At 38.6% G+C, this 23,407-nt stretch overlaps 1 long non-coding RNA gene across 8 annotated transcripts in view; it reads right to left on the reverse strand.

Moving 5' to 3' along the window:
• Positions 1-23,407, reverse strand: part of LOC124243573 (uncharacterized) — a 164,233-nt gene that overhangs the window by 51,914 nt on the left and 88,912 nt on the right. For 7 of the 8 annotated variants that reach the window (XR_006889708.1, XR_006889714.1, XR_006889713.1 and 4 more), the window contains 3 exons: positions 10,189-10,793; positions 3,787-3,889; positions 1,739-1,883 (listed from right to left, as the gene is read on the reverse strand). This is a non-coding gene — a long non-coding RNA (uncharacterized LOC124243573). The remainder of the gene's footprint in view (positions 1-1,738; positions 1,884-3,786; positions 3,890-10,188; positions 10,794-23,407) is intronic. The other variant, XR_006889709.1, reaches the window with a different exon arrangement.

A 23,407-nucleotide genomic window follows, 5' to 3' on the forward strand; every position in this document is an offset into this window, starting at 1 on the left:
ATCAAAGTTTAAAAACCTTTGAAGTAAAAGTTGGGACCACGTTGACGAATACATGCATGCAGTAAGGATCTCTGCATAATTATGTTTATTATTGCAAGACTGAGCCACAATTTGGATTCCTAGCAGCCAAGGGGAAATAGAAAGCCTAATTATGATGACTCTCATCAAGAAAAGGAAACATAGCTCTCAGGGAAAACAAAGCTTTGCCTAGCAGCGAATTATAAATAATTTCCCCTGAGACTGTTTTATTTTACTTTGGAAACTATGCATAATCTCAAATGCAATAGTAAATTTCATCTAATTTCTTATTTTGGCCACTTAAGAAAATAAGAGGACATAAGATTACTAGGACACAGGCAGCCTGTTGGGTGTCACATTTATAGAGAACACGCATTCAATTCACCTCTTGTTAATCACTTCTATCCTTGGATTATGTTCCGTACAATTTAATCATCACTCAAAGTTAGGCTTTTTATAGGTGCAATTCAGATATCAGCCTTCTGGAAATCTCTGGTACATTCAACTTTAAGGAAGATAGGAAAAGAAGAAACAACATATGTATAAGAGTCCTCAAAGAAGAAAATCAAAGCATTAAATGAGAGAGATATTTAAAAAAATCTATAATTAAAAACAAACGTTCCTAAAACGAGGACTATATATCTGAAAATACACGTTGTACAGGTGCACTATGTACCACTGAGAAGAGTCTAATGAGATTACTGACTGTTCAAGAAAGTGAGTCAATTCTCTTGACATCTGGACAAAAAGTCTAAGTCACATAGAACTGAAAGAAAAACAAACTGTCGAGAACTTTCAATAGCAACATTTTATCCCTTATGGGGTAAACTGAAAAATATAATCTGAGCCAAGTATTTTATACTCAGATAAACTGTTTTTTAAGTGTAAAGTCAAACTCTTTTCATTATCCCCTGAGTCATCTCTGAGGTATCTACTAGAAAATAACCTTAAAACAATTAAAATGACTGGAGATATATCAATTTAAGGACTGTTGGTGAGTATTAGCATATAGTTAATTGAAGGACTATGCATAAAAGTAGCACTATGAAAAGCAGCATCATTTCTTCCCTTATTCTTCCCACAAGGGAAGAAATATAGTATGTAATAGTTATACGTACCAATCCTAATGTCGACTTCTCCCCGAAAGGTACAGAGTGAGTAGGATGTAGGAATAGGGATAGAAGGTAGACATCTTTGAATACGTCTTGTTTTATAGCATTGACTTTGAAACCATGTAGGAATTTTATATAACAAAAAATTTAATCCCCCAAAATTGAAATTAAAACGAGATAAATGAATCTAAATGAGTAACTGGTTGCTGGTATAACCATACAGAAACTAATCCAACTAAATAGTTTTTGATGATAGATCCCTAATAACATATGCCCTAAGGACAAAAAATGCTGGAAAAGACTTTAAACAATTTTCAGTAATCACATTATGGGTGGTAGTGATGGTTTTGTAATTCAAAAAGTGTTGCGTACATAAAATATAATTCTGCAATATTATAATCCTATTATCCAGTGTCCTTCATAAGCAAGATTCTTGGCAAAAGAGAAGGGAAAAACACACGTGAGAAAGAAGAGATTAAGTGAAGACCTTTTAGTCCCGAATTTGAAGTATCAATATAAACTGATATTTTCTGCTTGAAAAAATGACTTTCTAATTTTTTCAGCTGAAAACTCCTAGAAATACTGATGCACCCAGTAGCAATGAGTACCTCCAGCACACAGAATTTGCTGTTGAAATCCAGTTTCCTTCTGAAAATAGTCAGAGCTCCTTGGAGAACCAGCTAATTCCAGGTCTGGGATAGGAAATATACAAAATCTTCTTGGAAACTCTCATCACATCAGATCCCAAGGAAGCTATAAAAGATCACAAGCTTTGTGTTAAAGACTTAGCAATCAACTTGCAGAGACTGTCAAAGGTGAGGCAACTTGAAGATCAATGAGGAAAAAAACCTTCAAAAGATTGAAACACATCAAATAAATTTCAATCTGTGAGTTCACAATGATATTTAAAAAAATAATTGTTCAGTCATTAGATAACATTAGAGAACCAATGATTACTTTGAAAACTCACAAACAAAGAACCACTGGGTCATCAGATAGTAGATAAGAGTAAGATTTTCTTTATTGTGGTATTTCAGCCAACAAATAAAAAAGGAATGATAGAATAGGAACATCATCCTTTTGTAACCCAAAATGAATCACCATTAGGCACTGAGCATTGATTATGCTAATATCAAAAAGAGAAAGATAACCAGATATTAGATTCTTCTGATGGAGGAACAAAGCACCTCCTAATGAGGAGTCTTTTCAGAAAATCAAATCTGAATCCGGTCAGTTCTCCAGATCCCACTACTAATTTAAAGAAAATCCAGAGGAAAGAGGAACGTGTTAAACTGCTATGGGGATATAACCAGCAAAATCCTAACAATCTTGACAAACCATCAGGTTTCTTCAGCAAATAAATTGCAAAGAGGAAAAAAAAAAGATGAGGGGAAATCAGTAGGCAAAAAGAAATGTAAAAGGAACATATTAACCAATCATTACATGTAGGCCTTGTTTGGATCCTGATTCAAACTAGAAAAACTTATGACATTAAAGATATAATTGGAAATTTGAACACTGACTGAATATTTGATAACATTCAGAATTAACCATTTTTAAGATACAATTATGATATTGTGGTTACGTAACAAGAAGAGAGTCCTTTTCTTTTAGAGTTACATAATGAAATGTTTATTCAGAAAATAAAATGTCTGGAATTTGCTACAAAACAATTTGAGAAGGTGGATGTGAGTAAGGGTATATATGAAATCATTTTGTTGGAGCTGGATAATGGCACATGGGGAGTTTACGATATTATTCTATTTTTTTTAATTTTCAAAAATAAAACATTTAAAATAAAAACATGCATTCAGTAGCTTTGCTGCATGGTATTGTCCTGCCCTGATGGCACTTGAAACATCTGCAAATTTCTCTATTAGGAGATATTTCTTGCCCCCTGTGTCTCAGAGAAGCAGCCCGTGTCACCTATGAGACCAGCAAGGGTTAATGCCTATGAGACCAGCAAGGGTTAATGAGAGCGAGCAGCTGATACATCTGGGGAGCATGAGCTATATTAAGGACAAGCCAGCATGAAAAGGTAACCGGAAGAAGCAGCTGAGCATTCTCTGGTCAAGCCTTGAGGTCATCTGGATTAAGGGACTGTGGTTTACAGTCTAGCAAGGGACATGTATCATTTCAGCGCTTTGTTTCAAAACCTAGCACAAGAGTTCCTTTGGTTTGGAATGGGATCAAAACTGAGTTGAAGCCTTCTTTCTTCTCAATAAGCAAGTTTAAATGTTTTGTATCACAACACCTTTCAGGAAAGAATACACGAGATTCACAATTACAGCAACAAAAATTTAACGTCTTTTGGATTTTTCTATGTTGCAAAAATTTCCATTAGCCATATATATGTGAATATGATGATAAACACTTCTTTTCATTGTCGTATCAGTGAGCAAACACCTACAGCATTTATTATGTGGTGGCCCTGTGCAAAGCATAAGAAATACTAACAGAGGCATAGTAAAACTATAAGGATATTATAGTTTCATGGAAAGTGGGTTTTGAATCAAACAAAAATTGTCTAAAATCTTGACTCTGTCATTTCTTGGTTCCCTCATCTGTAAAACAGGATTTTAGTGTACTTTCAATATGTGGGTTAATTGTCTTTTTCACACTTGCTTTCTTATGATCAGCAACTTCTGCTACTTACCTTTGAGTCAAGGCATCTGAGTCTTAGTCATCTTTCTCCTTATGTAAACACCACGACCAGGTGCTATCCTAGCCTACCAGCTCAATCTCTCCTGAAGGAAAACCTGAAACAAGTCCATAGTTACAGATTAATTTTTCTCTTATGGTAAAACAATGTTTATTAAAAGTTAGAGGCTGTTTGTAGAACAGTGTGTCATAAAGACTCAAGTACTAGTTTTAATCTTCTAATGCCCTCATAACTTAACTAACACGAAGAGGGATACAAAGTTAAGTGTAGTGGACTATGCTATTAGAGAAAAGACAGCTCTGCCTTAGTCCTAACGGACACAGAATACTGAATATGGCACACTTCAGCCATTCATAGTTTGGCGAGGGCCTCTTTTTCTGATCTCTATCTTTCATAGTTAAAAACAGCAGTAAATAATTAAAATGCATAAACCATTCTGATGCAATCTTAACGCACACAACCTCATGCCGTACTTACAAACCAGCCATATCTAGATCGTAAATTTCATTCAGACTACAAGATAAAATGAGCCCATTTCATTTACGGTAAAAGCTAAAGCCAGCTATGGTTTTCCATCAACCCATCCAGCATTTAATGTAGGACAGAAGTTTTCAAAGCAAGAGAGCTGGCAGGTAAGGCAACAGTTAGAAAGGCCACGAAGCCACTCCAAACACTGTGGACCCACTTTCATTCCCACTAGTCATTTCATTGACTAGAGGCTGGGACACTGGGAAATATGGTACTTTTTATTGTATTCAGCATATTTATTATATAATCAATCCAAGGCCCTTCCGGAAAAATTAGGACCAGTAAAGCAAAAAAAAAAAAAAAAAAAAAAGTTGTCTAAAACCCCATCATTCAGAGATAATCACCATTATTACGCATTTATGTATCTCTATCCGGATTTTGTATGAACACATGAATAAATATATATATATATATATATATATTTTAAAGATTTTATTATTTCCTTTTTCTCCCCAAAGCCCCCCGGTACATAGTTGTATATTCTTCGTTGTGGGTTCTTCTAGTTGTGGCATGTGGGACGCTGCCTCAGCGTGGTCTGATGAGCAGTGCCATGTCCGCGCCCAGGATTTGAACCAACGAAACACTGGGCTGCCTGCAGTGGAGTGCGCAACTTAACCACTCGGCCACGGGGCCAGCCCATGAATAAATATATTTTTACAAAATTTGACCAACCACGTATGTTCTGTAATTTATTTTTTTCACTTCTGTGACTATTTTCAATGAGATTTAGTACAAATCTACATTAAGAACTGTGATAATACAGTATTTGGTTATACGAAGGACTCATGTGCTTAACCAATTTTCTGGTTTTTTTCTTTTTTAAATATGTGTTTTGAATATATATCTTGATACTAAGGAAATATGATGTGTCAGAATTCCCAGGAGTGGTATCTTACCATGCTTTAAATTCTCCTTTCTAACCTCCCAGCCTGTGCTCCTTAAAAGCAACACTTAATTCACTTTCCATGGCAGACTTTTCTATGTTAGCAACACAGCATATTAATGGGAAAAGGCTACAGAAGTTGGATGGAAATAGGTACTTTTTCTGTACACAACCCCTCTTGAATAGGTTTTCTGTCAAAGGAGAAAAAATTTTCTCAGATATCTGGTGTGGCCATTGGTGACTGAGCCAGAGAAAATACAAGAACGTTGAGAAGAGATGCGTGTGGTCTGGGACTGTGACCCCGCAGGGGCGTCTGGAACGATCTCTGCGTTTGAGAATCAATCCATTTGACCAGATATTTCCAAAAGCTTTTGAGCAGCCAAAAGTTTAATTCCCATATAGCTTAGTTCTTTACAAAGCCAATGCTACAATACTCTCTAGCCATTTTAAATTTTACATGTGAAATTTGATTGATCAAATATTGCAATGGATCTTTTGAGCATTATGCATCTTTGGTTCTTCTTCGTAAGCTTCTAACTTTCTATTTCTACTCTACCAAAGTCAGTCATTTCCCATGAAGAAAACCAGAATAAAATGTTCTGTTGCAATTTCAGAATCAGGTTACATTTCTGGTTTCAATGATTATGCATAAGAAATACATTTTTAGTGACTGAAGCTCTGTAATTTTTAGTGACTAACTATAAAGAAAATATTTACAAAGAAAAGTTTTAGTCAGTGTCTATGTCACTTATACACACTGATGTCTCCCAGAGTCCATTCTCTGCATGTTCTTATTTTACGATACACTATTGGCACGACCTACCTCAAGCACCTAACTGACCAGCATTCCACATACAAGAGGACTCAGCTTGTGGCCAAAGTTAGAATGAGACCAACGTTCCAAATGGACCACTCACATGTGCTTCTCTGCTCGCACTTGGATTTGTCTGCATTTGATGGAAGATAAGCAGTGGCAACCCTGGCAAGCGGGAGGTGGAGTAAGAATCCCAGAGGATAGAAAAATATTAGGAAGCAGGAAGATCAGGACAGTGACAGAAATGCAGAAACACACACAAACAAGGTTGATGCCAATGTAGGTGCAGTCAAGATTTGGTACCAGAACAGCTGCCTGGATAAATAGGATCCTTTATAGAAGAATGCTTCCCCCAGGTCAGCCCTGTCTTGTTATATCACCCCTACACTCAGGGACAGTTTGACCAACCATTTGTTGACGATTTGTTATTTATGCTAAAATTGATTTACGTATGTTCCATTTGTTAGTTATGTTAAAATTGGTTACATATGTCCCTCTGACAATTACTGTTGGGTCATAGCAGGAAAGAGGAAAGCATAACTAAAACAAAAAACAAAACAAAACAAAAAATGAGTACTCCTGCAAAGGTCAGGCTCCTTTTCAATCCTGATTTGGCAGTGCCCTGGTGAGCAGCTGGTGCCATGGTTTGCTTGGCTATGGGACTCTGGGTCTGCAGGGGCATGGCTGGTAGGAGTTCCATCAGAAGGAGGAGTTTCAACACAGGGAGGAGTTTCATCAAGTCAGGTCAGTACCTGAGCAGCCATGCAGCAGAGAGCCCTGGTCACATTACTGATGACATTGGCCTCACCCCTAGCTTGGTAGGTAAGCAGCAACTTGTGTCAAAGAAAAGATCAGAAAAGATTTAACGTATAATCTGGGTAGGTATTCTTGGAGGAAGGAAGCTGTCTCAGTGCACGCAGTGTCACAGGTCCCTGAGCTGAGGGCCCCAGTATCAAACACATGTTGAATCCATCAGTGTCAGGGACCCAGTGGCAGGGAAATCCCAGCTAGCTAAGGGACTGGAAGCTGCAGCCCCTGTAATTTGGTGGGTTAACATCAGCCTAGAATTTTATACTAGCATAGAGAATACCAGTTTTGTAACTGGTACACGATACCATGTTGGCCCAAAAGAGGAGGTACTTGAGGGCTGAAAGAGACAAAACAGAAACTAGGTTAAAGCATGGGTGAAGGCATTTGAAACTCACAAATAATCTAGGTGCCGCTCCCAAAATATGTAATGGACTAGAGCACCAGACCCAATCAGGACCTATTTTGCCTCCGCTCAGCCCTTATGCCAATTTTGGATCTGGAAAATCCCCTGGGACCTCCAGGGCGGCAGCCTTATGCCGAGGTGACCACCTGTTGCAATGAAAGGCACAGGCTACACTGGCCCACGTGAAGAAGTGGGGTGGAAGCATGCCCACAGGGGCTTTAGAGAGACCAAAATCAAGGCTGCCACACAGGCTGGGCACAGATCTTGCACTAGCATCGCTGTAGGGGGGCAAGTAAGCGCTATTACATAGTAGGAATGGACTGAACACAGCCTGGAGGAAGCCTCTGTTAGGGCAAGCCCTGGGAAGCCAGGCATGTCCCAGCAGGAGGGGTAAAGTGGAGCCCAGTAGTCAACCCGAAATGACAGTGGAGATGGAGGAGTTAAAGAAAGATCCATTTCTGACAATGAAAAAGAGAGGGTAATCCACCATATGACTTCTCCCTTATAATAGTGGTTATATGTCAGTGGGGCTGGTAGAGCCACACAAGGGCATTTTGAAAATTTTAGGAGGCCTTTCATTTTCTCTTTGTCACAGTGATTGGGAAACATCATGGACATTCAGTGAGAGGGGTCAGGGATACAAAGTGTCCTGCAATCAAATAATTGTTCCATAGCCTACACAACTTCCACATTGTCTTGCTGGATATTTACATGGATGAAAAAGTCTACCTAGAACCTAACTTCTTTTATATTAACACAAAATATTTCTGTACAGTTTTAAAGTACACTGAATCTTCCAGTAATAACTAAATTGAGAGAAGATTATATTTGGCTTGATTAGAATGATTCTGTGAGCTGTTCACCATCTCAGGAAACCACATCACTGACAGCAATGCTGCTTGTGACAGTTGGGCCACCTACACAGCACACCTGGATTGCCAGAGTCTGTATCTTCACATTCGTGATGATTCTACACATAGTTACAAACATCTGGATCCTTAATTATGTTTTATGGTGCAGCCATATCTGAGTCATTGTACATTAAAAGTAATTAAGTTCAAAACAAACGTATAGTAGAGAAAATAAAGCCAAAACTTAGTTCTGAAACAAGATTAATAGAATCAATAAACTCCTAGCAGAATTGATGAAAAATAGAGAAAAGGCTCAAACTAACAATATCAGAAATGAAAAAGGAGACATCATTAGAAATCGTGCAGCCGTCCAGAAGGTAATAAGAGACTATTATTTAGAACACTACACCAATTAACTTGACATTTCATTTTAAAAAAGCTCAAATTTCTAGAAAAACTCAAATCACCAAAGTGTCATGTAAAGAAAAAGAAGATTACAGTTCTATATCTATTAAAGAAATTGAATTTGAGATTAAACCCCTTCTCACAATGTGAAATAACATACATTTTAGTCAGGATCTTTCAGAGAAGAGGAGACCCCTCCCAACTTTTGTGATGAGCTGAGCAATTCCCTGACCTCCACAACCCAACGAGGACATTTCCTTCTCTAAAAAGGAAAATTAAAAACTAAGCTCTCACAAACAAACAAACTAAGCTCTCTCTTAAGTGAGGTGAAAATTCTAAACAAAACAATTACAATCACAATCAAGCTCTGTACAAAAGGATAATATATCCCAACCAAGATGGAGATATTCTGAGAAGATAATGTTGAATTGACATTTGATAATCAAGCAATGTAGATTAGCAATGAACAGAAAAAAGGGAGAAAAATAATACGATCACCTCAATAGAGACAGAAAAGGCATTTGACAGAATTCAACACCCATTCATGATAATGACTGACAGTACACTAGGAATGGAAAGATCGTCTTTATCTGATAATGAACATCTCAGAAAAGTACAAATACAAACAGAAAAAGAATCTTATCAAATTTAGAGGAGAAAGATTGAAAACTTTCTTCCTGAGATTGGGAATGAGACATGGATGTCTGCTAGCACCACTTAGTAGATAGGGCAGGCATCACAAACTCAAATGTCTGCAAGGTTCATGGCAATAGAGAGGGGTGGGGTCTATGGAATTTGAGAAAGAATCTTCTGCCAAAAGTCATTCAAATTCAATTACAAAACAAAACCAAACAAAACCAAGACAAAACAAAACAAAAAAATCACTGGGTCAGCCAAACATAATATCTAAAGGCCATATTTAGTCTACAGTCTGCAAACTGGTGAACTTGGTTGGGGTTATTTTGGGCTCAGCTGATAGGATACTAAACTTCACATTGAAGTGAAAACAGTAATCAAGTATATTACTACCTGAAGGAGATCTTGTCTTTTAATAGATGTCAAAGCCTTAAGCTAACGTTTGTGTCATTTGGAGGAGAGAGCTAAAAAGGCAAAGTCACATTATAGTGAGAAAGAATAAACAACACCAGGGATAGAAGATGGAAAAGGAGGCTTCGACTGTGGGCCATGGGGAGTAGTGACATGACAGCAAAGCCACTTGGTTATGAATTATTCCAAGAAATCCCCAGGACACCTCCGCCTGAATTTGTCATATTGTACAAGTGTGAAAGGAAGGTGGATGAAAAATGCATTAGGAAGTTGGCTGTTTTCATTTGTTAAAGCCTCCCCTATGTTTTGCCTAAAAAGTGCTTTGCATGTAACAGTCACTGGTGAAGCCTTTGAATTTAATAGCTTTCTCTCCTGGTATCTGCTGTTGCAGATGAACGACTAGGCTGGTCCCCAGTGAATAAGGATGGTCCTCTATGCCCCTAGCCTGGTGTCATCAGTTTGCTCCTGGGCCCAGAGTTGCAAACACAGGAAGGCAGAAGGAAGGCAGGCCACTTTGCTGAGGAAGAGCCACCTCTTGGGGGGTCTACTTTGCACATGTGTTAAGAACCAGCTTCACCCAGAATTGCCTCCCTCACTTGTGCAGTGAGAAGTTCATGGAATCTTTGGAGCAGTGATTTTCTGAATGTAAACTGACCTTGGCTTTTGTGTTTCCCTGGAAACTCTTTTCTCAGCTTTGCAAAGGAGATGAGCTCTTTACCTGCATCCCAGAACAAGGCAGAGACTGCATGCAGGTGGTTTAAAGTCCAAACACAATCCCTGTGGTGCCTTGGCCACTTGGTGTGGATTTCCCAGGTCAGCCAGTTAGACAGCTCCAACGGTTCACCCAGAGTCCCCAAAGGAGATCTCGTCCCTGAAACAAGACCTGTGTCCATGTAGCCTGACAGAGCTGACCCTAACGGTGGTCAGTCAGGGCTGTCACCCACAGACCCAGTGTCAGACCTGACACTTGGATGTACCCGTTTTTAGAAACGCCAGGGCTTGGGGGAGTTCTTGACTGTGTTTGTATTTATCATCACAACTCTGTTTTAGATCACGTGACTTGGATTCTTCTAGTCATCTTCAGGTTTTCTTCTCCTTCAGATAACTAAGAATACTGGCTGCCACCAAGAGCTTAAGCAGGTGACACCAGGGACAAAGGAAAGAATTAAATTCTATTTCCTACAAACTCCAACTTCCCTTTGGACTCCATCCTTAGAAAGCACCTCCAGTTGTCTCTGATTCATTGACTTTTGCTTCTTCCTGAAAAAGAGAGAGAACAGAAGAGAAAATATTTTTCTTTTATTTTAAGTTGTTTCAAGCACAGCACATGGGAGCACCGCGTTGGTTAGAGATTCTGACACATGGGCTAGTTTTCAGGAGTTTATGACATTCACTATTTTAATGAAGTTGCAGAGAGCTTGCCTGAGGGTCAGACTTCATATGCATGCTCTATTTGCTGAAATGCGACTCAGAACTGCAGCTGGCCTGGGGCTGTTTGCTATGCATGGTGTCATCTGGATCAGACCACACTTTTTGGAATTTGCCTTCAAATAACAACTTTGGTTAATGCGAAATATGAACTTTTGTTGACAAAATTTAAATTTCTTACATAGGGGTGAATCTAAGCCTAGATCAGGGCGAGAAGAGATAGGTCTGAATTTGGGGAAATTAGATTCATTACGCTGGAATCTTGTGGACAGAGACTCTAATTTACTTGTGAATTAACTTACCCTGTGCCTAAAGAATTAAAGCCTAATTGGAGAGTACTTAGTAAATGGCTGTTGAATGACTTAGTGGTGGGGAAGTTTACTTGTGGAATTAAGGCATCTCATTAAGACTGCTGTGGGGGACAAAAGTAGCCCAAAATATGAGCCAAATAATTATGGGCCACATCTTTAAAATTCACGCATATTAAGTACTTTATTAAATAGAAAAACGGCAACTTGAAAAATACTGCTGGTTTAAAATCACCAGAATTTCCATGGAAAAAAACGTGGTACACCACAGTTTCCAGTGGCTTCTAGCCAGCTGGGAGTGCGAAGACCCAGCAAGGAGGTGGACTTCAGTAGCAAAGACAACCCAAGTGTCTTCTAAGAATAAGGTGGGGATATTGGCAAGACTGGTGATGTCAGAAGCGTGGCAAATATTTTCTAAACAATAGGTGTTTATCACAGCTCCACTTAGTGAATAATTATTTTGCAGTGGAAAAAATGTTCATCAGCAAAGCACTACACTGGGGAACCCCCTTCCACATTTTTTGTCTGTGTGATTTAGGTCAACATGGAGTTGTGACCTATGTAGAAGGAAGACTTGAGTTACTTGTGTCCATCTTTACCACCACGTGGGAAAAGTCTTTCAGACAATGAAGATAATGCAGAGAAATTCAGGATGAGAGATGGATACAGATAGTTTTCTGGTCATACTGTGAAAGCATCTGGATCCAGCTATGCCTGAAGCTGATATCTGGATATCAGCTATACCTGAAGTGTTTAGTGGAAAACTCTTAAAATATATTTTTGTTCCAGCTTATTTCTCTCTATTGCTTTTCCTCAGTTCTCATCTAGCAAAGTTACGTTTTCCTTTAAAAAATCATGTCAAAATAATTTTTTATAGTTTACTAATAAACGATCTGTATCTCTATTGGTAGCCTTAATGCTCTACTTTAAAATTATCTACTTTTCCAAGTAGAAAATTATTTGAGACCTTATCATCTCAACATAATTAAAAAAAATCACAAACTAGCTGAATGAAAGCCTGGCCCAGCTCTTTTGAGAAGGCAGAAGAACTGCCTGCAAGAATAGAAAGATTACCTTACATGTAACAATGGAATTTTTCTGAATTAAAAGCAATAGCATAGGTCTGAGAAACTTCATTTGCCTTGTAGCCAGCGCCTGTATTTTTAGCACCTCCCACACAGAGAGTCGGGTGAGGGAACCGGAAAGCTCCATTCTCTCATCTTCCTACATCCGCACTTCTAGCATTTATCTAATTTCTAATTGGAAAGTCGCCAACCGCCACTCGGGCAGATGAGCGAGAGAGCCCCAGACCTTCCTGCCCAGTGTTATCATTCCAGGCTGCAGAGGTGGGACTCCCGCTGCAACACTTGGACCACAGCCTCTCCTCCCTTTGCTATTTCAGTTTCTTTTGAAGACTTTAATCATCCTTACGTCCTGGTTTATACTCATAGCACTTGGCTACCAGGATTAGGAGCTAGTGGGCTCTATCTACTGCTTGTATCACATTGTCCCTCCTTGTCCCCAAGTTGAAATTAGGGGTTTAGTAGACAAATTCAACTGATATGATTTGCCTATAAAAATTGTCCCCAAAGACACAACAGCTTAAGACTTAAGAAAGTCTTGACTCTTTTAAATCCTTTGCATTTCCTTATAAACTTTAGAATCAGCTTGTCAAAAAAAAAAAATCAGAGTTTAGATTACATCATTTCATATTAACATACGTATAAGATTGAGTGTTCCAATCTATTCATATTTATAACACAATTTAGAACTGGGTTTTCTTTAATTTCTCTTAATGTTTGCAGTTTTCTGTATACAGGTCGAGAGCAACTTTAGTTAGATTTAATCCTGGGTATATGATATTATGATGCCATCACAAAAGCATTTGTTAAATTTCATTTCCTAACACATTCTGATATATGGAAGTGAACTGATTTTTATATACTGATTTCATATACAGCAATCTTGCAAAACTCTCTTTAAGACTCACGATTTATCTGTGAATTATTTTGTTTTCTTCATAGATAATCATATCTGCATATAGTAGAAGTTGACTTTTATTTTTCCATTTTCAAACATTATACTTTTCATGTCTTTTTTGTGGCCTTACTGCATTTACTATGAACTTGAGCAACTGTTGAATAAAAGTGATAACATCCTTGCCCTGTTCCCAATTTCAAAGGGAATAAATTTCATTATTTCATCACGAAGTATATTGGCTGAAGTTTTGTTTTTTTTGGTAGATATTCATTATTAGATTATTGAATGTCTGGTCTAACTGGATTTGCTAAGAGTATTTGTTTTTTAAAAAAATCATAAATGAATGTTGAATTTCATTATTTCTGCATCTGTCGAGGTTATCATGATTCTGTCCTTCAGTTCCTTAATGTGGTGTATTAGTAGGAGTCAGATACCACTGAAGTGCTGAGGGCAAAAAAAAAAAAAAAGTTCTGTGAAAGGCAGGGGCTCAATTTTGTCAGGGAGATGCCACATTGTTTATACTAACACCAGTTATAATAAGTGTATGTGAGTCAGAGCATGATTATAGGTACTTTTTTTTTTTTGAGGAAGATTAGCCCTGAGCTAACATCTGCCACCAATCCTCCTCTTTTTGCTGAGGAAGACTGGCCGTGAGCTAACATTTATGCCCATCTTCCTCTACTTTATATGTGGGATGCCTGCCACAGCATGGCTTGACAAGTGGTATGTAGGTCTGCACCTGGGATCTGAACCGGTGAACCCCGGGCCACAGAAGCGGAGCCTGAGAACTTAACTGCTGTGCCACCGGGCCAGCCTCTACAGGTACTTTTCAAACACAAAAGACCTGGATATAGGTATTGAGAGGAAGAGTAACAAAAGTAAAAACAATGGTATTTTAAAATATATTATGAGAGCTTTAGTACTATTGCAAGTCGTTAAGTACTGACTACATGCATTATCTGACTTATCCTCAAAGCAACACTATCATTTCCACTTACAAGAGAGGAAAGTGAAGCTCATGGTGGTTGAATAACTTGCCCAATGTTGGAACTATTAAGTGCTGATGATGGAATCCCAACTGGCTTTAAACCCAAACTCAAGTTTCTTTTGGAGGAGGCAGCGTAATATAGTGTGTGAGGATTTATACAGGCTTTAGTTTTGACAAACAATGTTTTTAAGTGATACTCTTAGAGATGTAAATAATAGACAAGAAGAAATTGTGCTGTGAACCATTTTATAGAGATTGTGCATGTGAAGAATTATAACGCCTGAAATTCTTTCCTTCTGGATACTCTCATAAGTTTCTCTAAATGAAAGAACTTAATTGTGTGCCTTTGGGACCGTGGGCTGAGCAAAGGGTTGAATGCTTGCATATCTTGTGGGAAAATAAATTCTTCAGTTCCCCTCTCTCCTTCCTACATGAAAACTCTGAAGTTCTCATAATATTCCCTAAAATAGTGTCTGTCACTTTGACACTGCTAGCTGCTCTCATACTTTGATGATAACATCACATTCTTCTATTTTTCTTCTGCACTTCTGTTCCTTCTGACTTCTTTGTGGGCTGCTCCACCCATCTCTTAAATGTTAATGTTCACATTCACTTTCTGGAAAGCTCATATCTTGGGATCTCATATCTTATCTACCTAGTAGCTCCAGCAAGAAAATAAGTGATGAGTCATTCATACATCATTAATACTTCAATATAAATATATAATATATATAAATATATATAATATCAGTATTATTATTTTTCTTTTGCCAATTGGGCTCAAGTTTTTTAAAGACATTTTTCATCAAGACTTTATATTTTTAGAGCAGTTTTAGGTTCACAGCAAAATTGAGTAGAAGGTTCAGAGACTCCCATATACTCTTAGCCCCCACACATGTATAGCCTCTCCCATTGTCAACATCCCCCACCAGAGTGGAACATTTGTTACAACTGATGACCCTACCTTGACAGATCATAATCATGCAGAGTCCATAGTTCACATGAAGGTGTCACTCTTGGTGTTTTACATTCTACGGGTTTGGACAAATGCAAAATGACACGTATCCATCACTATGGTATCATACAGAGTATCTTCAGCATCCTAAAAATCCTCTGTGCTCTGCTTATTCATCCTCCTGCCTCCCAACCTCTGGCAACCTTTGATCTTTTTACTGTCTCCATAGTTTTGCCTTTTCCAGAATGTCATATAGTTGGAATCATATAGTATGTAGCCTTTTCAGATTGACTTTTTTCACTTAGTAATATACATTTAAGGTTCCTCTGTGTCTTTTCATGGCTTGATAACTCGTTTCCTTTTAGCATTGAATAATATTCCATTGTCCTGATGTACCACAGTTTATTTATCCATTAACCTACTAAAGGGCATCTTGATTGTTTCCATTTTTTGGCAATTATGAATAAAGCTGCTATAAACATGCATGTGCAGAGTTTTGTGTGGACATAAGTTTTCAACTCCTTTGAGTAAATACCAAGGAGCACGATTGCTGGATCCTCTGGTAAGAGTACATTTAGTTTTGTAAGAAATCACTAAACCGTCTTGCAAAGGGTCTGTACCATTTTGCATTCCCATCATCAATGAATGAGCCTTCCTGTTGCTCCACATCTTCACCAGCACTTGGTGTTGTCTGGGTTCTGGATTTTGGCCATGCTAATAGGTGTGCAGTGGTATCTCATTGTTGTTGTTTTAATTTGCTCTTCCCTGATGACATATGATGTGGAGCATCTTTTCACGTGCTTGTTTGCCATCTGTATATCTTCTTTGGTGAGGTGCTATAGATGCCTCTGGCTCATTTTAAAATCAGGTTATTTGTATTCTTTATTGTTGAGTTTTAAGAGTTCTTTGCGTATTTTGAATAATAGTCTTTTATCCGATGTGTCTTTGGTAAATATTTTCTCTCAGTGTGTGGCTGTTCTTCAGCATCATTTTTTATATTCTTCATTATATAGAATTCTAACATTGCAGAAAACATGAAGACAAAAATACAAACAGAAAAAGTTTCAACACATGAAAAATATTATATATATATTTAGGGTTAATTAAATATTATTTAAAACATTAAAACATATCTGGAAATGATGAACAGCAAATTGAGAGGAATGGTTAACACTGAGGAGGAAGACAGAGAAAGAGGATCAGTGAGGCGTGCATAGGGTTTTAAAATTCAGATTAAACAATCCTTGACTAAAATATGGTAAAACTTTATATCAAGAATGTTGGATTATGTTCTTATCTATTCTTTTCTATGAGTTTGAAATATTTCATAATTTAAAAAGTAAAAAATAGAAATCAGAATGGGTTCTAGTGTTTTTATACCTGTGATGTTGGTGAATCCATTACTTTAATTTCACTTTTTAGGGTTCAATTTTTTATTTATAAGTTTCCTTTTCATTCTGAAATTCTGGGAATGCTTGTATGATGTTACGCTTCACTGCTTTCCCAGGTACATCCTAATTTACAAAGTATGACACTTCAAATGTTTGCTTAAGCAATGCACTCAAATTAGTTAGTTTATAAGGGGAATGTAAACACATTATTATTGCAGTGTTTATCGTGTTGAAACAAAGTGCCCTGGTTTGAATTTGGACTATTCTGTCAACTGAGTAAATGAACTCATGGTCAGTAGCCTGAGTGAACATTACTGGTCTAAATATAGGATGTGTTATACCATGCCCTAACTGGGTCAACACCACGAGGAGGTCTGTGCTAAAGAATTTTTCCCATTTCTCTTGGAAAAGCATATTTCTATTCAGCTCACAGATGAGGGTTTCCTACACATAGTGCTTTTAACTCCAAGGTAAAATTTCTAAAAAATGTTTCCAAGATGATTTAGCAAATCATGACCACTACACTTCTAACTGGTCCTTGGAATGAACAGAAAAGAAAACACGGGCTTCTGAACTCTTCCTAACTGAGGCCCAGGCTGTTAGAGCAACGAGCTGGGCCAGAACTTTCCTCCCTCACACCAACCAAACCAGAAACACCTACAGCAATTGAGTCCTTTAAAAACATTCTCTGAAAGTAAAAGTTGACATAATGAAGCTGGGGTGTGAAACGCTCACAGGCCCTCCAATCTGAGGAACTGTCGAGCTTTTGACCTGGTCAGTTTCTCAGCGGATAAGGCAGCGTTAGGGCCTCCTAATTATGCTAGTCGGAACTTGCCTTCCACAGGGACATGAAGAAGGAATGGGCAAGACTCTTAATTGCCCACATGAAGGGAATCATTGGGGACACTTGGGCTGATAAAAGAGAGCATGAGAGAAAAGAGAGAGCTTGAGAGCTAGAATAAGTGACTGGATGCCTTTTACTCACTCCCCACATTCACACTCACTCCAGCATGGATCTGAAGTGGTTCCTGTGTTGACTTCTAACGCTGTTCACTCACTGTCTAAGCAGGAATGGGTCCTTTTGAAGTCTTTCCTTGTTTCCTCTTTCATCTCATCCTCCACTTCTTAAATTCCCTAAATCCTCAAAGGTTGAATCTATCAAAAGGTGGGGTGCCAGGGCAGTTTGGGGATCTGTGGGTAGGAGAAATTGCCTTAATTCCTTTGAATTGGGGTTGGAATAAGGAAGAGCAAAAGACACAACTTTAGGGACACTGAGCTAGAGGTGGAAATGCTTGGGTGTGTTATAATGGGGCCCTGGGCCCAGGGCCTAAAGTAGATCATGCTGACCCAATAATGAAGAAATCCAGTGTTTGAAATGATCACCTACCAATTCTGGGGAAATTGAATTTTAAACATATGGGACTTCATTGAACTCTATACATTTGTCTGTCCCCAGGAGCTATTTTCTAGGGAGGCTATGCCTGAACTTTTAATGGGAGTCATTTTTATCAGCTTTCTGTGCAAGGGTCACTAGATCTCAGTGTATCTGTATAAGGTGAGCTGTGTGAAAAAGGCCAAAGGCAGCACATGTTCTGATATATTTGGAGTTGTACGGGGGAAACGAGATCATGGAACTGGAGAACAGAAAGAAGATCAAGCACAAGTATCAGCCAGCTGGCCCCACAAATGGCGAAGAAATTTGTCTTTTTTAAGAAGATTGTCAACGCAAACTTTGAGAGCAAAAAGAACTAAGTCCTGAAGGAATCAAGGATAGAGTTTATGACATTAGTCATAGCTTAGAAGGAGATTAGATGAAAAGCCAGACCATTGTCTCCCCATAAGGGAAGATGGGGCTGGAATGGGGAGAAAGCATGACCTGGGAGGAGGTCAGTGGAGCCCCACACACCTGAGAAGGACCAAATGCACAGGAGTTGAGAGCTGGCCTCATCTCTGCCAGAGAGATTGCTGTCCATCTTGAGCTGACCAGTAATCGCAGAGTCCCTTACACTGAAGACAGCTCTGTATACATCTCCAGAGGAGTACCTTGGTTGTCCTTCTGCTTATCATACAGAGAAAGATCCTATCTAAAGATGCCCACCTATCACCTGTTGATCAGTCAGCAGCAAGAATGTCTGTGTCCCAAGAATTTGCCGAGTCCTATCTGAACTGTCCCCAGTAGGAACTTCCTTCTTTTCAATGGCCTAAGACAGCCATAAGGCTTCTTTAAAAAGAGGTTGTATCCTTGACATCAAGAACAGAAGTGGAGTTTGGAAGGGGAATGCCTGTGCAACTGTACGTGGGTGGTCCTGCAGAGAACAGGCTCCAGGTGTCCCCCTGAGCCAAGAGAGAGATGACACTCCATCCTGATGCCACGGGGGGTCTATCATCCCACCTCCAGACACCCCGCCTCTCTGGCCATGCTGTCTGACTCAACCTCATGGTTCTTTGGGCTTCTCCACATGGGCTGTCTGTTCCACAAATGGTTAATTGAACATAGGTAGAAAACAAACGCCTAAGAATTTCTCTCTCCCTTCAGAATACTCTCTTCAGTTTTTAATTCCTTCTTAGTAGTCTATAACTTTCTTTCCAAAGGTAAGTAGTGTAAAAAAATTATTTCTGTGAAATCCAGCTAATTGCTATCTTTAAGAAGTCCCATAGGATAACTGTGAACACAGCCTGATTCTATTTTTTTAAAAGATGATTCTATTTCTTAAAATATTACCTAGAAATAATTCAGTAATTCTTCCACTGTCACCTTTTGCCTCTGCTCTTTCCTTTTTTTGTTTTTGTTTTCTTTGTTTTCAGGTATTTATCCCCAATTGGCTCTTAGAAATTTCAGGACTGACAGCTGGTGTCTGACTCTGGCTTGCCTTCTTGATCTTGTCCTGCCTGCTCCAGCTGGTCCTAGTGTGTGTTCTCTATCCTGGCACTGACTCTTGGCAGACTCCTGTTTTTGAGTTGCTGGTGTTTTGTGGTCAGTACCTCAGTATAATTTTAGAGAAGCCAGAAAGGGGAAAAGTTGTGCAATTCTTTTATTCTTCCTAATCTCTCCCCCAGGAGAAGTAAATCTGGAAAAAAGAATAGGGAGGTGCAACGGAAAAAGTCAGCAAGCATTGCTGTGCTTCTGAGAAGAGAGAGGATTATACAGACAGCTGGACCAGGCCAGTGACGTTGACCCCTGAGTTAACCATAAAGAGTCTATAGCCCTTTCTCTGTGACCCCTCCCATTCCACCCTCCTCAAGCTGCTACTTGTAGTGGCTGATAGAGTCTAAGGCATCCATTTAGGAACTCCGTGGCCCTAGTTAAACAAACTTCAGCTCAGGACTCCGAACCAGCCAAGACCTAGACAGCCTGGACAGAGAATGGCTTCTCTACATTTCTTTGGTTGTGACACATAGCTATGTTGGCTGGTTGATTAATTCTCATGTCAAATAAGGTAGGTTAAGTTTCTAGCTTATATACAAATTGGCCCTACTTCCTTTGTACTCATACCTCCATCAAAATAACTCATCTTTGTAATTCTCATCTCTGTAATTATTCCTGTCCTTAAGCAGACACTGTGTCTAACGATACTAATAATAGCCAGATATATAGCACTTACTAGAGCTGTCCGAAGTGCTTTACATATATTAACTCATTTAATACTCATAATAACCCCACGAGGAAGGTGCTTTTATCATCCTTATTTCACAGATGAGAAAAATGAGCAGAGGGGTTAAATAACCTCTGAATCTCTTGCCAATAATCAGTATTAGAGCTGGGATTCAAAGTGAGACAGTCTAACTCTGGAGTCTAGATTTGTGATCATTGAATTGTCTTCATATAGTCATCAATGCCTAGCACGAGATGTTAAACAAACAGGTGCTTTATAAAGAATCTAAGTACATTATTCTAATTGGGGACGTTAAAACTAGGATGTGTAGCAAATGCTTTAACATGATAAGTAATTTTACTTGATTTTCCATCCATATTAGAAAACTAAGACTTGGAGAGTTTAAGAGCCAAGACCCCTTGGGTAGGGCCAGGATTCAAAGTCATCTTCTGACTCCACATCCAGTGTTCTGCCTACTCTGCCAGATGGTCTTCCTACCAGGCCCAGGGAACTGCGGGATCTTCTGGTCCTCCTGTGGCTGCAAGGGCTGCTCTCTGAGGCCCATGCAGTGGATCAGCAAAAGATCTCACTGGACTCTTTTTGCATAAGAAGGAATAAATGCACAGGGAGACCTGTGGTACCCATGGAACAGAGGTGTCTGCTGGCCCTCAAGTGACCCTGCCTAAGCCTCATGCAATAGCTTAACTCAAATCAAAAGTGGGCAAGGCTGCCTTCTGTTCCTGTCTCATCAATAATCCCATACTCCATCACTTCCCTTCTGAGTAAGAGAGACGAGAGAGAGAAATCAGGGCTGGCTCTTCACACTCCAATTCTGTTTTCCAAGAACAGGGAAGTGAACTACCTGGGCTGCTCAGGAAGGTTCAAGCACAGGAGGTGAGATGCTCTTTTCTCTTCTTGACATCCTCATGAAGACCATTGAGCTAATTGTCTATTTTGGCTTTAATGACAAACAAATCTCACCAGGTCTGAAATTAAGATGTAACTCAAAAAAATGTTTTAAATACTGTGACGTAGTTGAAGGTCTTCAACAGACACAGCATGGAGAGTTGGCTTTATAAATAAAGGCACCAGGGTCCTAAGCTACCACTTTCTATGATTTCTGCGAAGTCGCGTCACTTAACTATTCCAACACGGCTGTAAAATTAAACTTACCCAATGTACCTCACGTGGCTTTAAACATGATGTGAGGTGACGCATTTAGTTAGCACTATTTTTTTATCCTTTCATAATTTCATACAAACTCAGGATTTCCCTCTCCCTTGGTACTCTTTATTCTCAATCACCTTTAGTAAAATCTTCCATTTTTTCTTTACCCTGTTCTCCTTAGGAGACAACAAAAGGTTAATTCACAATCTTTGCAAAGTAGAGAAAAAATAACTTTGGGGGATTTTACGAGGTGGCTTTCTAATCCAGGCGCAGGACTGCCGTCTGAGTCTTTGTTTGGAGAGGAGATTTTCACAAGCTGTTTCTCCACAGACGCCACTCTGGTCACCTCACAGTAACCCAACCCATCTCTGTGGGGAGATGAGCATGTCGCAGCTCTCCCAGCCAAGCAGTTCTACTTCTCTTCTGCCAGTTGATTTCAGGGAAAGAGACTCGTATTATAGCTCAGTGTTTTCTCTAAAATCTCAGCTCCCTACATTCCCATCACATGCAGTCTAATAATAAAACAAGGGCAAATTGTTAGTAATTGAATGCTAATTGTAGAAGAGCTAGAAACCATGCAGGTAAAAAGTTAATCACCCAAATTCTACCACCGAGGGGATACCGTTATACTCTGTTATGGTGTTGGTGACTATGCTCTCAGCTTTCTAAATAGATAGCACTCAAAAGTATTTATATATGTGTATTTATATCCAACTAGCTGAGTCTCAGACATCTGAATGGTAATATGTCTTAGTGATATATGTGTGTGTGTGTGTGTGTGTGTGTTTGTGTCTGTTGTTTTACAAATACAAAACCATATGACCTATCCTATTTTGCAATCTTTTTCTTTTCATTTAAGAGCACATTACATGTTTCCTAGACCAGGTATCCAAAAACAGGAGAAGGGATAAACAAACTGTGGTGCATTTATACATCGTACTAATACTCAGAAATAATAATAAAAAAACCGAACCACCTATACCCCCAACAATAGATAGCTCTCAAAAAATGATGCTGAGTGAAACAAGCTTTGCCCAAAAAAGTACATATTGTGAGAGTTCATTCATATGAAGCTCTAGGACAGTCAAAGCTCGTCTCTGATGGAAAAAAGAAAGCCAGAAAAGTGACTACCTTGGCAGAATGGGACCGAGACTGAGCAAAGGGCAAGAAGGAACTTTTTGAGGTGGGTTCTATCTCTTGACAGGGGTTTGGGTTACACAGATGTATGTATGTGTCAAAATTCATCTAATGGTCCACTTAAGATTTGTACATTTGGTTGTATGTAAATTTCACCTAAGTAAAGAACACCAAATATTGAACTCTGGTAAATAACACGCATGCTAGAATATTTAGGGAAAAGTGGACTGATGTCTGCATTTTACTTTGAAATGCATTTGAAAAAAGATAGATGGAGACAGGGATGGATAGATGGATAATGTCAATTACAACATTTAGGTGGCAGTTTTGTGGGTGTTCTCTGCACAATTTGTTCAACTTTTCTGTAGATTTGAAAATTTTTCATGTTAAAATGTTAGTGAGAAAAACAACATATGACATGTTCTTATGTCAAATATGCTCGCTTCCACACATTTGAAAGGACTGATTAAATCAACATTCATAGAATAGAATACAATTCAATCACTGTTAAACATTTAAGTTGTTTAAATATTTCAGCATAAGCTGTAATTATCCTATGCTTAGATATTAGACACTTGTCTTATTAGACCCTTAGGATTAATTCCTATGAGCATAACTGTTAAGTCAATAAGGAATTAAGGTATTGGGTTCCTATTTTCATCCAGAAGGTTTGGGACAATTTTCTCTCTTACTAAAGAGAAGAATTCTACTTCATCATATTTCCTCATAAGATTTCCATAAAAATTGAGTTTTTTTTAATCTTTGCTAATCATTTGATATCTTTAATGGAATATTCCTATAATTTATTTTTTGGTTTTTTACTCTCTTAGCACTTTAGGATCAAGGAAAAAAAGACGTCAAAGAGAAGAGAGAATTTTCTATGCTCAGTGTTATACTAACAATCTGAATCTCAGAGATCCAAACCAC

The sequence above is a fragment of the Equus quagga genome, chromosome 8 (genome assembly GCF_021613505.1).
Source record: "Equus quagga isolate Etosha38 chromosome 8, UCLA_HA_Equagga_1.0, whole genome shotgun sequence".
NCBI classification, from domain to species: domain Eukaryota; kingdom Metazoa; phylum Chordata; class Mammalia; order Perissodactyla; family Equidae; genus Equus; species Equus quagga.